Here is a 13,265-nt window from a genome sequence, read left to right on the forward strand (position 1 = left end):
GTCAAATAAATAAAATCTTAAAAATAAATAAATAAATAAAAATAAATAAAAAATAATTATTGACACTGTGATTGTCCTTTTAAACTTCAGCAATGAAAGCTATGAAAAGATACCAAATAAAATCTATCTATTTTGGGGGCGCCTGGGTGGCACCACGGTTAAGCGTCTGCCTTCGGCTCAGGGCATGATCCTGGCGTTATGGGATCGAGCCCCACATCAGGCTCCTCCGCTGTGAGCCTGCTTCTTCCTCTCCCACTCCCCCTGCTTGTGTTCCCTTTCTCGCAGGCTGTCTCTATCTCTGTCGAATAAATAAATAAAATCTTTAAAAAAAAAAAAATCTATCTATTTTGAAGTGGAACAACCTCTCTCTAGGTTAGAGAAAGGCCACAAATGGCCACAAATCAAGGGATAACCTTCATCAATTCCCAAATAGTAGTTATTCTTAAGAGGGGAAAAATTTCCAGTAGTAAGCTAGTTACTTCTTTATTTAACTCAGTTCAGTATTTTCCTCATGAGAGAACTGTCGGAATATCAAAACAGGATTCATTTGGCAAATATATAGTCAGCACTTTTTTGGGCAGAGAGACGTTGCTACCCCTTTACAAAAAGCCAGGCCACTGAACGTGAACTAGGAAGGGGCTTGCCTTTAAGGAAGGGAAATATAACGATACTTAGTAAATGGCTTAGTAAATCAGCCTCAAATCAATTTAATCTGACTATTGGTCCTGTTTTAACCTCATGTGCTAATATCAAGAACTTAACTCTTTGTTTCTTGTCGTGTGAGCCTCTAGCTTGTACCTAACTGCCAACTTACCTCTGCCTTGACTCCATAACTCTCCTTGTTTCTACCAAATTCATGTCTGGCATATCTATCCATTTTTCCTAGTCCTGGTTCCCATGTCATCCTATTCTGAGATCTTCCAGAACTTAAAATTCAGAATTCAGATACCAAACTCGGACTCTCAAACTAGAACTCTGAACATCCCAACACGTACCACTTACCGATCAACCTTCATCTATATCACATAGTAAGACCTTCCTCATACTATGCCCTATGGGCCCTGCAGAGACATGCGGCCCTCATCACAGACTTCCCTGAAACCAACTACTCAATTGTTCTGGACATTCTTTCACTCTAGATCTGCCCAGATCTTCTGCCCCATATCCTCACTGGGAGGCAGTCACCTGTCATTCCCTGAATGGCTAGTTCTGACAAAAATGGTTCTAGGCCCTGCAGGAAATGCAACTATGTACAGGACATGATTCACACCTTCCAGAAGCTTATATTCCAGGAAGGAAGCTAAGACAAGTAACTACAGGGAGAATCAATAGGTACTAAAGGCTTAAAGAAGCACAAGAATTTCTTTATAGTCTCTAATACTAGGGCAAAGCCTTAAAGGATGAAGATTATTTTAATATAGTGAGACTGAACAGCTGAAGCATAGAAAATAGGCATTAAAAGAAATGAGACAAGCATAAAGATAAAGCAGTGAAGCCGGAAAGGGTACAAAATTTAACCCCCCCCCCAAAAAAAGAAGGTAAATGGATGACTGAAATACAGTAGAGTATAAAGAAGTGAATCTAGAAAGATAGGTCAGGGTCAGACTGAAAGCAGAGGTTCCAATGTAGAGCCATTAAAAATAGTTAAGCCAGGCAATATGATGCAGCATTTGGTCTTCCCTGTGCTTCCATAGTCTGTGATTAATAAAAACTGAAATATTTTTAAAAGCATAAAGCTAGATCTTTATTTAGATTACTTTTTTATTACTCCCAGCTACCTACCAACAACCCCCAAATTTCTCTTTCTTCAACCCATGAATTGGTGAGACCCAGTAGGAAAATGGGGAGAACAATAAAGAACAAATGGAAAAAGAAGAACCATAAAGTGAACAGAATCACAGAATCATTCATCTTACAAATGCTGGAGATCCCCAGAGATCAAATGGTCTGTCTGCCCCTCAGCTTTCAGGCATGTATGTCTTCCAAGTTCAGAGAAACCTCACCTAATTGTGAAACTAAGTTTAACATCAAACCCTATCCAACCCACTAGATCATGTTCTGAACAGCACAGGCAAATACCCCACAAGGTTCACAATAAAAGAAAAACAGGCATTCATGTCTTACTGTGGAAATACTGACATTCAAAAGATGACAACACAACACATGACCAAAAAAGGCCTAGGAATGGTAGTAGCACTGCCTTATCTGGGACCACAAACCGGGAGACAACGGTCCCAACATATACCCTAAGTCAACATCATCACTGCGTTGTTACAGTCCAGGGTCCATTTTATTATCTGAACGATTCATCACATTACCAATGCTCTCTCCTAGGCCAGACACTCAACTCTTAAACTGAGTTCTGTAAATATTAATTCAGCTCACACTATGAGCTGGACTCTGTGCTTGGCATTTGAGGAGATATAAAAATGAACCTGGACTTAATCCAGGACTTCATTACCTTCTTTATCAAGCTGCCTCCTCTTATTATATGAAAAAAAGATGGGGGTAGAAATGGTCATAAACAACAAGGGCCTGAACTGATCTGATGAACTCCAAATTAAGAAAAATGTGTTAAGAAAAACACTGATAGAAAGTAGTTTTTAAATGACCAAGCATACCTTAAATGAATGAATGAAGGACCAAAGAGGCTTTCTTGAATAAAGAACACAGCTTGCGTGCAAAGATCTGTATCTAATGACAAGGAGGGAAGTTAAAAGCGACTCAAGTACCAGACACTTGTTATCAATGGAAATTAGACAGTCATGGAAAAAGGAACAGGTTACTCATCATGATGTTCTTGAATACTTTCCAGCATGGCTAGATATGCAAGACATAAAAGCTTGGTACAGCCAAGCCCAGAAACAAGACTTAGAACTACAGGTAGAAGTAAGGTAATGGTGACTAGAAGCAAAATCTCTAGGTGCAGGCAAAGGGCTTTTAGCCTTAAGCAAAAAGCAAACCATCTCAGAGGTAAGGGAAGTGGTAAGCTTTCACACCTAACTGAGAGAAATAGTGTAGAAATGCCAAAAATGGTGAGAACAGCATACACTATAAGCAGTACATTAACAAGGGACCATTTGTTGGGATAGAACGAAAACTAACACTTAGATGTATTATTGTCTTTTACTTGCTTGAAGTGGAATTTTCTCTTCTGTTATTACTTCAGTTGTTGCTTATAAAATATTTACAATTTATCTAAATGACTTTAATTGATTTATAACCATCATTTCAATAACACCTATCCCCCGTTTGAGCTGAGACACAGGTTACACATGCTGGAAGAGTCTAATTATTAGATATAAACTGCTCCAAAGGGCTACACACCCCAGGCCAGAAATGTTAGCAGTAGAAATGGACTCTCATTACAAATAAATATTTTTTTATTGTGTTGTTAGCCAGCATATAGTACATCATAAGTTTTTGTTGGAGCGTTCAACAATTCATTATTGCGTCTAACACTGAGTGCCCATCCCAACACATGCCCTCCTAAATATTTTTTTAAAAGGCCACGTGGCTTTCTTAGTGTGGCCTGAGGAACACCTGCATTAGAATCACCTGCGGTACTTATTTTAAATGTAGGTTCCCATCACAGACCAGTGGCTTTCCAAATCTGTGTTTATTATAAAAATCATCTGGGGTACTTGTTTGCATTTTTTTTTAAGATTTTATTTTTAAGCAATCTCTACACCCAACATGGGGCTCACACTTACAACCCTGAGAGCAAGAGTTACATGTTCTACCGATGATCCAGCCAGGCGTCCCTAGGGTACTTGTTTTAAATGCCAATGCTCATACTTATCAGAATCTCTGACACAGACATTCTGAGGACCACAGTTTGAGAAACAAAGTAATAGGACAAATGCTTTGAAAATACAACCTATCTTGGTGGTAGCAAAAAAGCCACCCGTATATTCTTTTTTTTTTTTTTTTTTTAAAGATTTTATTTATTTATTCGACAGAGATAGAGACAGCCAGTGAGAGAGGGAACACAAGCAGGGGGAGTGGGAGAGAAAGAAGCAAGCTCCCAGCGGAGGAGCCTGATGTGGGGCTTGATCCCAGAACGCCGGGATCACGCCCTGAGCCAAAGGCAGACGCTTAACCGCTGTGCCACCCAGGCGCCCCGTCACCCGTATATTCTTGAACAGCTACACAAATTTTGTAAATCATCTTCAATGTACAAATAGATATAACTATTTCAAGGAATCATTAAATAATTCTTTCAGGATTCATTTGATTAATCTCTAATCAATCTCTAATCATTCTACTTTGTAAAGCAGAATTTTCACTGAAACAGGGAATGTATATAATAAACAAATTGAGAACCAGTTTCTAAGAGAGAGGCATGGCTACAGAAGTAAAAGAAACAGAAGAACCAAACATGATCTCCAAATAGCAAGAAGATATTAGAGGGAGAAACTGGGCGGTGGCATTGCCAAACATTTCAGGCATATATACAGAAAGCAATGGGGGCACACAAGTTATTTTCAATATACCAAAATGACAAACAACATGAAGGCTGGCTCTTATGAGTCAAGGTATCTAATACGATGAAATATGTATTTATCAAATATTGACCACACAACCACTCATGAACTTTTAGCCTTTACTATCCTATGAACTGCCTCTAGCTAAGTGCTCCTTCCTGGGACTGGCTTCCATAATGTTAATTTCTTGTCCCACTTGGATCCTATTAAATAGTGAGGATATAGCAACACACCCTACTGTTTCTCATTCTAGAGGCAAAAGAAATATTTCACCCCTGCACAATCAGGTACTCAAACATTTGCTGACTTAAATCAAGGCCCTGATATGGGCAATCAGAGGTATACTGTCATCACTCCATCAGCAAGTCTTTATTGAGCATGTACCATGAACAGAGCAAGAGTCTGCTAATTCGGGAGAAATGAAAAAAAGAAGAAATCACTCTGCCTACTATCAAAAACATTACAAAAGTGACACAAGGTGATATTGACTGTTACGGAATCTAGCAGAGTGTGGATTAGCAAATTTACATCCTTGGGTTTTAGTTTATTCTCACAATAAATGAAAAGGTCAGTTTAGATAATTTATTAGTTTCCTTCCAGTTCTGAAAATAGCTGATTTAGTGAATCATACACTTAGGTCTCCTGAGGGAAACTACAAGATAATGGTGAACGGAAAAGTTGAGTTTGGAACAGCTGTTTTGTGGTAACAATAGAATACTAATGGCAGGGGTGCCTGGGGGGCTCAGCTGGTTGAGCAGCCGACTCTTGATTTCAGCTCAAGTCATGATCTCAGGGTTGTAAGATAAAGCCATGCATTGAGCCCCACATCAGGCTCTGCACTCAGTGGGGAGTCTGCTTGAGATTCTCTCCTTCGCCCGCTGCCCCTCCCCCCATTCATGTGCACACACGCACTCTAAAATAAATGAATAAAATCTTTTTAAAAAAGAATACTAACTGCAGATTACACACGTGCAAGGATAACTTGGGTGCCTTCATCTCTTAGGTATAACTTCTGCACAATCCTAAAATATTCTGTTCAGAACAGAAAGATCAGAAATCCATAATCTGTATGCTAAAGAATTTGAAAGAAAAAGTATAGATTTAGCTTATGAAACTTTAAGTGTAAGAGTGACTGCTGTCCTTAAAGGAAGAGGAGAGACGCATACTGAGACACACAGGAAGAACACCAAGTGACAGAAGCAGAGATTGAAGTGATAAATGTCACGTCAAGGAATACCACCACCACCACAAGCTAAGAGAAAGGGCATGGAATACATTCTCCCTAGAGCCTTCAAAGACAGCATGGCCATGTGGACACCCTGATTTCTAATTTCTGGCCTTCAGAACTACGGAAGAATAAAATTATGGTGTATAAAGCCACTGTTTGTGGCAATTTGTTGGGGCAGCCCTAGGAAATTAGTACAGCCAGCACCCAGAGAATCCATTTCCCGGACCACGGCAGTCAGAGAATGGTTCTGGGGACGCCAAAATAGCAGCATCTTCCTTATGGTGGCTGTGTCTTCATTAGGATAGCGACTGTGTACTCTCACACTGGCAGCTTATGATCGTGGAGGCAGCAACCCCCTTGGTGGCCTGATATCTGGAAACCTCGCTGAAGCGGGAACTCCACCCCAACCCCATGCCCCGAAACCGGCAAGTACTATTAAATACAACGTAATAAATTCCTTTATAAAAGCAAAGAGAATGATTACGGCATAGGAGAACTGCTTAATAAAATACAACTCTTTATCAAGAGCTAGTGTTTTAAACACTCAAGGTCATAAAATGATAAAGCAAAGTTGAAAACAACATGCCACTCGACAATGAAAATATTTATCAAATGTAGAAACTATATTAAAACTTTACTTGAAATATATGTTGAGGGGCGCCTGGGTGGCACAGCGGTTGAGCGTCTACCCTCGGCTCAGGGCGTGATCCCGGCGTTATGGGATCGAGCCCCACATCAGGCTCCTCCACTATGAGCCTGCTTCTTCCTCTCCCACTCCCCCTGCTTGTGTTCCCTCTCTCGCTGGCTGTCTCTATCTCTGTCAAATAAATAAATAAAATCTTTAAAAAAAAATTAAAAAAATTTAAAAAAAAAGAAATATATGTTGAAGATGTTAAAAAATGCCAGTTTTCACTGAATACATTCCCTGCCACTGTACTATTCTTAGTGTGTTCTAACACCAAGGACTGTAAAGAAAACAAAAGAAGTTAATTTGTAGGCTGCCATAAGAAACTGAGAATAAAACATCAGTTTTTTCCCCATAAATTCAATCCATCAATAAACATTCTTCCTGTCTATCTTTCAATTTACTTGTATTTGTTAAATAACAAATAATGCCTGGAAATAAATTGTTTGGATAAGGTCCTGCCATTTGCCTAAAAAAATTACCTATGGTCCAGTTTTGGGTATCTTTATGATAGTATGCAAATATATCACATTATTTTACTATATAGTCTACCTCTTAGATATAAAAAACAATACAAGATTTGCAATTCCTTACCTTTTAGAAATACAATAAATTTTCTAAACACACCTATTCAATTTTCCCCATCATAATGTAGTAGAGGATATGTGGCTTTGTTATGGTTACAACCACAACAAAAATTATATTAATCTGCCAAGTAAATGTAAGAATATGAGGGAAATAGTCTAATGATCAAAAAAAAAGTAAAACTGTAAAACTACTAGAAAGAATATTTTTAATTTTGCCATTTTAAAGTCAGTATTTAAGGATCTTTTGCAGCTCCTATTTTTTACTGTCCAGGATATAACCCCCCTAAGCCTCTTGTGTTTTTTCCTGCCTGAGGAACCAAGGATTAACGCCTTCTCCCCATACTCCAAAAAACATAAAAATATGAACTCAAACGTGGGAACCACTACATTATGAATATGGAAATCACAGGGCAAAGAGAAAGAAGAATTCAAGCAGAGAAGGTAGAAATGGCAGTAGAGCTAGGCAGGAACCTGATCAGACAAAACTGGGCCCAAGCAGAATGGGCAACAGGCCTGTCACCAGAAAAACTGAGAACAGCAGATGCGTTTCCTACCGCTGAACATCCTAAAAACAGAAATAGGTGAAATGAAACTAACACTTAGAGCCTACCATCAGATTTTCACAAAGATGTTTTCATTTATTCCTCAAAGCAATCTCATGAGCTGGAAAAAACTATAGTCCCAACAAATCAAGCAACTCAACCAATAAGACAAACCTGGGCTTAGTCTTTTTCATGGTAAACACAGAAAATGGTATTTGTGCAGCAGGGTCTGATAAAGAGGCTCGTTGTAGCTGGTGGCAACTAGGCTGGTAGCTCTGAAAACCCCAGGCACTACCTGACCTCACTGAGAGACAAATATTCTGGCACACCCAGAACCCCTCCTGGCTAGGGCCACGAAAACTCTACTGAGTGATGTCAAAGGGACTGCATTTTCCATTCTGTTCTCAGGCTTCTCAGTAGCTGCACCCAGGTCAGCCTACAGCCAATTCTTCAAACAAAAGGAGGAGGTACCCCACACATCCCCAGGCTACGCACACCCTGACTGCAGGCCCTCCCACAAACACAGGCCCTTTCCAGTATTTTTTTTAAAAACTGGGGGAAAAGTCTTCCAGAAGAGACTAAGTCAATTTTTTTCCTAAAAAAAAAAAATCTGCCCACCCTGTTGCTCATGTCAGAAACTCTTTCTAAAAGCAACAAAGGTGGCCATTCCAATAGGTTTAAAATGAAAACTATGAATTAAAAAGAAACACACCAAAATACATTTATATTAAAGTGTTATCTGTCAATCAAGCAAAGATTAAATATATGATCTTGGTTTAGTATGGAAGAAGCTGGACAGGTACACAATCATTCAATGTCACAGGATGGGTGTGGGATCCCCAAGGAGCAAAGAATGGCAGAAAACACTGAAAAGGTAGATAAACCTAAAAGAGGTTCATATACTTATGAAGTCTCTGAGATGAAACACAAAATTGAGATATGAGTAAGTGGGCACTACCCTGAAGGGATTGGGAAAGATCAAGAGATTGTCACAAATGTCTAAAACCAAAAAAGGCCAGGGGCACAGGGGCTCAGTTGGTTAAGCCTCCAACTCTTCATCTCGGCTCAGGTCTTGATCTCAGTTTGGGTCTTGATCTCAGGGTTATGAGTTCAAGAAACAAAAAAGGCTACAAAATACTGATGTGGAAAATGCACATCAAGTCAAGTATCAATGGCCCAGAATCATATTTAGATCTCTGGTATAATCTTTTAGGGCTGGGGTGGGCCTCCAACCTATCTGTATAAATAAAGCTTTATTGGAACACACTGTTCAGGTACTGGCCATGACTACAAGGATAGAGACCACATGGCTCACAAAGCCAGAAATATTTACTATCTGGCCCTTTACAGAGAAAGTTTACAAACCCCTGTTCTATACAAAAGCAGCCTGGAATGAAAAAATTACATTTAACTACTTACTTATACTGATTATCAACAGAAGACCAGTGGCAAGATTTACAGAAAAGTCTACTTTCATTAAGTAACAGAAAACATGTATTTCTAAAATTTTACAGACCAATTAAATAAGTTCCATTCATTTATACACTGTTTTGATTAACACCTTGGATAGCTATTACAAAGCAGCTCATTGTAAGCACATTATATGAACAGTATGGCAGAGCAGTTATTTTGACAAAGGTTAAAAAAAGTTTTCCTGCACAAGAAAATTAAGAAATGCTTCACGATCATTTGTCCTTCTCATTCTCACCACTCATTAAAAACCATGAAACATTCTTTCAGTGTTTTCATCAAATGAAAAAAATATTTTATATAGATATATAACATATCATACAGAGAAAATCAAACTATTAGTCACCAACAGAGGAATCAGCAGTTTAGAAGCTTTATAACTCTAAGAGTGAATTGTTCTATATTAGCTTTACATATATTTAAAATTTTTCTACTGCAAATAGATATAATTCATTACAATTACATAACCAAATGTTATTCACCCATATTCCCTATAAAAATGAGGGAAGGAGGAATTAAATTGAAACAATCAAAAGTATGAAGAAACACTTCTTAAAACATCTAGCTATCTATTTATGGAACTGTCCGTAAAGTAATTGTTGATAAAGTAATTCAGAGCAAACAATAATCATATATGTCATTTCCAAGACACCCTCAAGTATTATACTAAGTATACTACCATGTATTATGCACACTGTACTAACTAGAGCAAATACCTGCAGGGACAAATATTTTAATTGAAGGACACCAGGAATGTGGACAGACTGCAGCTTTGTGCAACTGCAGCTACACTCCAAATTTTTTAAATACCAAGGTCTATTTAAAAAAAAAATCAAAGGACACAAAACCTGAAAGGAATTTTGCAACTAATTATCTAATTAAGCAAGTTCTTTTCCAAAATTGCATTTAAGTAATCACTATTTTCTCCTGTCCAGATACCCCGAATGGTGGCTACGTTAGTAACATCACAGAGATACATTTTAAAACATGAGACAGTTTGGTTCCAGAAAAGTCACTAATGAAATCTCACACCACATCTTTAAGTGAAAAAAAGAAATCTACATTTCAGTAAAGGTACAAGAGATGAGAAGAAAAGAATACCTAAATTATGGCGATAAATGAGAGCCCAAAATTGTCTACTGTAACCACCAGGAAGATGAAGGATAGGGAAGTATGAGTTTAAATACTTACTTAAACTAAACTGTGGTTTCGGTCATTTAAAACGACAATTTTCATTTTTATTATTTGGGTATGTTATTATACTGGCCCTAAATCTCCCCTCCTCCACCAGTATGCTGCCATCATACCAGACGTGCTTTCCTCATCCTTGGAGTAAGTGCTGTTTTATGGGGCTGGAAAAGAGCTCTTGAAATTGTCCAGCCAGGAAAATATGTTAAGTGGGAAAAGGAATGGAGGGTGCTACAGGTAGGATCTTCATAAATAAACCTAAATAGTAGTTTCAAGTATAGAATAAATCTGCATTCAAGTTACGCTCTTTACTTTTTAAATTGATAAAGATTTTTAACCGTGGCGAGATTCCCAAAGCTTAACAATTTAGATTCCGACATCCCTTGGTTTTCGTTTACAGATAACTTGAGAATAAAACTCCATCAGTCCATCTGGACATTTAGTTTCCTGACCACCTTCGTTTTTCATCACCTATAAAAGTTTCAGATAAAGTGATGAGTTCAAAATGTAGCTCAATTATGAAACAAGACGTGCACGAGGAGTCAGAAGAAACTGGAACTTCTCCCCTTTATTTTTACGTATTTATTTCCCATCCCTCACACTAAAGTTCGTCCACCAGCAGACATCCTTAGAGGAGGAACTTTCCCTCTCCCAAACCCAGGCCGAGGTAGGAAGTACCCGCCCTCCCAACCAAAGGAACAGCGGAGTCCTCGCCGCTCATTGGCTGCGGAGGCCGTCAGTGCTGCAGAGGGCGGGGCCCGCCGGCTGAGAGCACAATTGCAGACCCGCATTTCTCCGAGGGTCGCGGGATTCCCCACCCCAGAAAAAGCGGCCAGTGTCCACTAGGGGTTCCTTCTCCTTTTTTTCTGCGGGCCCTCCTCTCAACGTCCCTATACGGTTTCTGCCCGTTTGACTCCTCCACGCGGCAATTTTTCAAAGCTCCAACATCTCTTCCCCGCCCCAGCAAGCTCCCAGTCTAGGACCAAACAGAAAGATGCTGCGGTTTTAGGAGTGAAGCAAGCTGTGGACTGGATCTCCCGAGGGTAGCAGAGGATTCCTTCCTCTGGCAATGATATAATTGCTTAAATTTTCTGTTAACTGTTTTAAGTGCGCTGGCCTTCGCCAAGTATTAAAGCCTAAAACACTCGGTGTCCACTCAGTAAGAGTTGCCACGAAGTATTACAGGGTTAATCAATCTCTTGTTGAATTATCCACCGTTTTCAGTGTTCTGTCCGGTTGTCCCTAACACTGTGCCATTCTTCGACCACACCCGCAACAGCTCAAGCTCCTATACAGATTTACCACACACGCATTTTTGTACTTTATCCTGTAAAGGAACCTGACAAGACACACCGCTGTTGCCTACAGGGAGTGTGCATACTTCTTGAAACTACAAACACTTTGGAAGAAGAATTAGAAACAATGGCTTTAGTTATGATAGGTACACAACGCTCTACAAACTATGCGCATTCAATTCCTTCAACAGCATCCTTATGCTCAGTAGTCAGAGGAGGAAAATCATTTCGTTTCTGTAATGTTTTCAGACTTTCAGTTCCCTCATCAGAACTGCTCAAGGATGGGAGATAACCTACTGTAAAATAAGTATATTTTTAGTATTTACCCCTAACAAAGGTAAAGGACTACAGCTATGAGAGAGCATGATTTATGTTTGACACATCATCTCCCAAGGCCTGCAGTACACAGTAAAGAGGTAACAAGAGTTCTTTAGATCTCACTGCAGCATCCTCTAGGTTGTGTTGCTTCCTGACACTGTCCTAGGACAATGTGGTCTTCTCATTTTTCTTTTTTGGGATCCCCTTCGTCTCTCTGAACTTTAGCCTCAATTCTCAATGAATTTATTTTCCATTGCCACCATCACCATCTCTGTTGCCTTGAAATCTTTCTCACATTTGCTAATCCTGACAGGGTCCCACGAAAGCCCGTTCTCCAACAGGTCGGCCATCCTCCCCGTACTTCTCGAGCCACTTCAGCTTCTCCCTTAGCTGCACGGCTCCCACCACCCACTCTCTCCAGTGAACTTCACTCCTCTGAAGTCTGGCTTGCTGCCGAATCCTGACAGCTGGACCTAACCAATCCGTGAGGGATAAATAACCGACGCCGCCAATGAGCAGCAGCCGGGGGGTGGGAGGCGGGACTTCGCCTAAGTTCTTCGGGTCCTGAAACCAAAGACCTGTTGCCGCCGCCGCGGTAGCCGCGGAGTTTCTTAGTTACCGCTGCGCCCACGGCGGCCTCGGGTCACCAAAGCCCGTGCCAGGCAGCAAGTTCCTGCCGCCCGTTCCCGCCACTGCCAACGAATAGCACCGAAACCCCCACCCAACTCGAGCGCGGCGCGCCCCGCCCCACCTCCCCCGGCGGGGGTATCCTGGAGGCCGCCCCGCACCCTCCCGGCCTCCCCTTCCCCGCCCGGCTCCCGCAGGCAGCCCCACCCGGCCGGGCTCGCCCAACCCGGGCGCCCGAGACCCCGGCAGCCACTCACCAGGAAGTTGGGAGTTTTCCGTTCTCCTGCCCGCGAGGGACCCGGGGCGGGCGGGCGGCTCGGCCAGGCGGCGCCGCGGAAAGGCCCGCTGGGCCGGGGGCTGTGGCTGCGAGGCCGGGAGCCGATCGCCACCTCCCGCCGCGCCGCCCCCGCGGACGCTGCAGGCGCGGGCCCCCACCCTGCGCACGGCGAGGCGCGTCCCGAGTGCGAGCCTAGCGGCGGCCCATCCTCCCGCGACTCCCGCTCCTCCTCCCGCGGCCGCCGCTGTCAGGAGTGTAAACATCCCGGCATCCCCGAGGAGAGGGGCGGGGCGGACGCCGGCCCCTCCCCGCGCCGCGGGTCTGGTCGGCTGCGCGCAGGGGTTGCTCGCGGGGCCCCAGACGGCGCTGTGCGAGCTCAGGGGGCCGCGTCACCTCCCCGATGGAGCCGAAGCCGCTCTGAGGGACCCCTCCGGCCTGCGGCTCCCTGGTGTCAGACCCAGCGTGGAGCAGGGAGCGTCGATCTGGCCCCTGAGCCCTATTCCCATTCTTTTGGCCAACTTCCCTCCGAGTCGGGGTCCGCTGCTTTTTGAGAACTTGTCT

At 42.0% G+C, this 13,265-nt stretch overlaps 1 protein-coding gene across 2 annotated transcripts in view; it reads right to left on the reverse strand.

The window, feature by feature from the left end:
• NEK7 (NIMA related kinase 7) overlaps positions 1–12,824 on the reverse strand; it is a 151,020-nt gene extending 138,196 nt beyond the window's left edge. For both annotated transcript variants that reach the window (XM_087857490.1, XM_045787732.2), the window contains exon 1: positions 12,685–12,824. The gene's annotated coding sequence lies outside the window, so the exon portion shown is untranslated. The remainder of the gene's footprint in view (positions 1–12,684) is intronic.
• Positions 12,825–13,265: the final 441 nt, after the last annotated feature.

The sequence above is a fragment of the Ursus americanus genome, chromosome 2 (genome assembly GCF_024610735.1).
Source record: "Ursus americanus isolate L20-20 chromosome 2, mUrsAme1.1.p, whole genome shotgun sequence".
NCBI classification, from domain to species: domain Eukaryota; kingdom Metazoa; phylum Chordata; class Mammalia; order Carnivora; family Ursidae; genus Ursus; species Ursus americanus.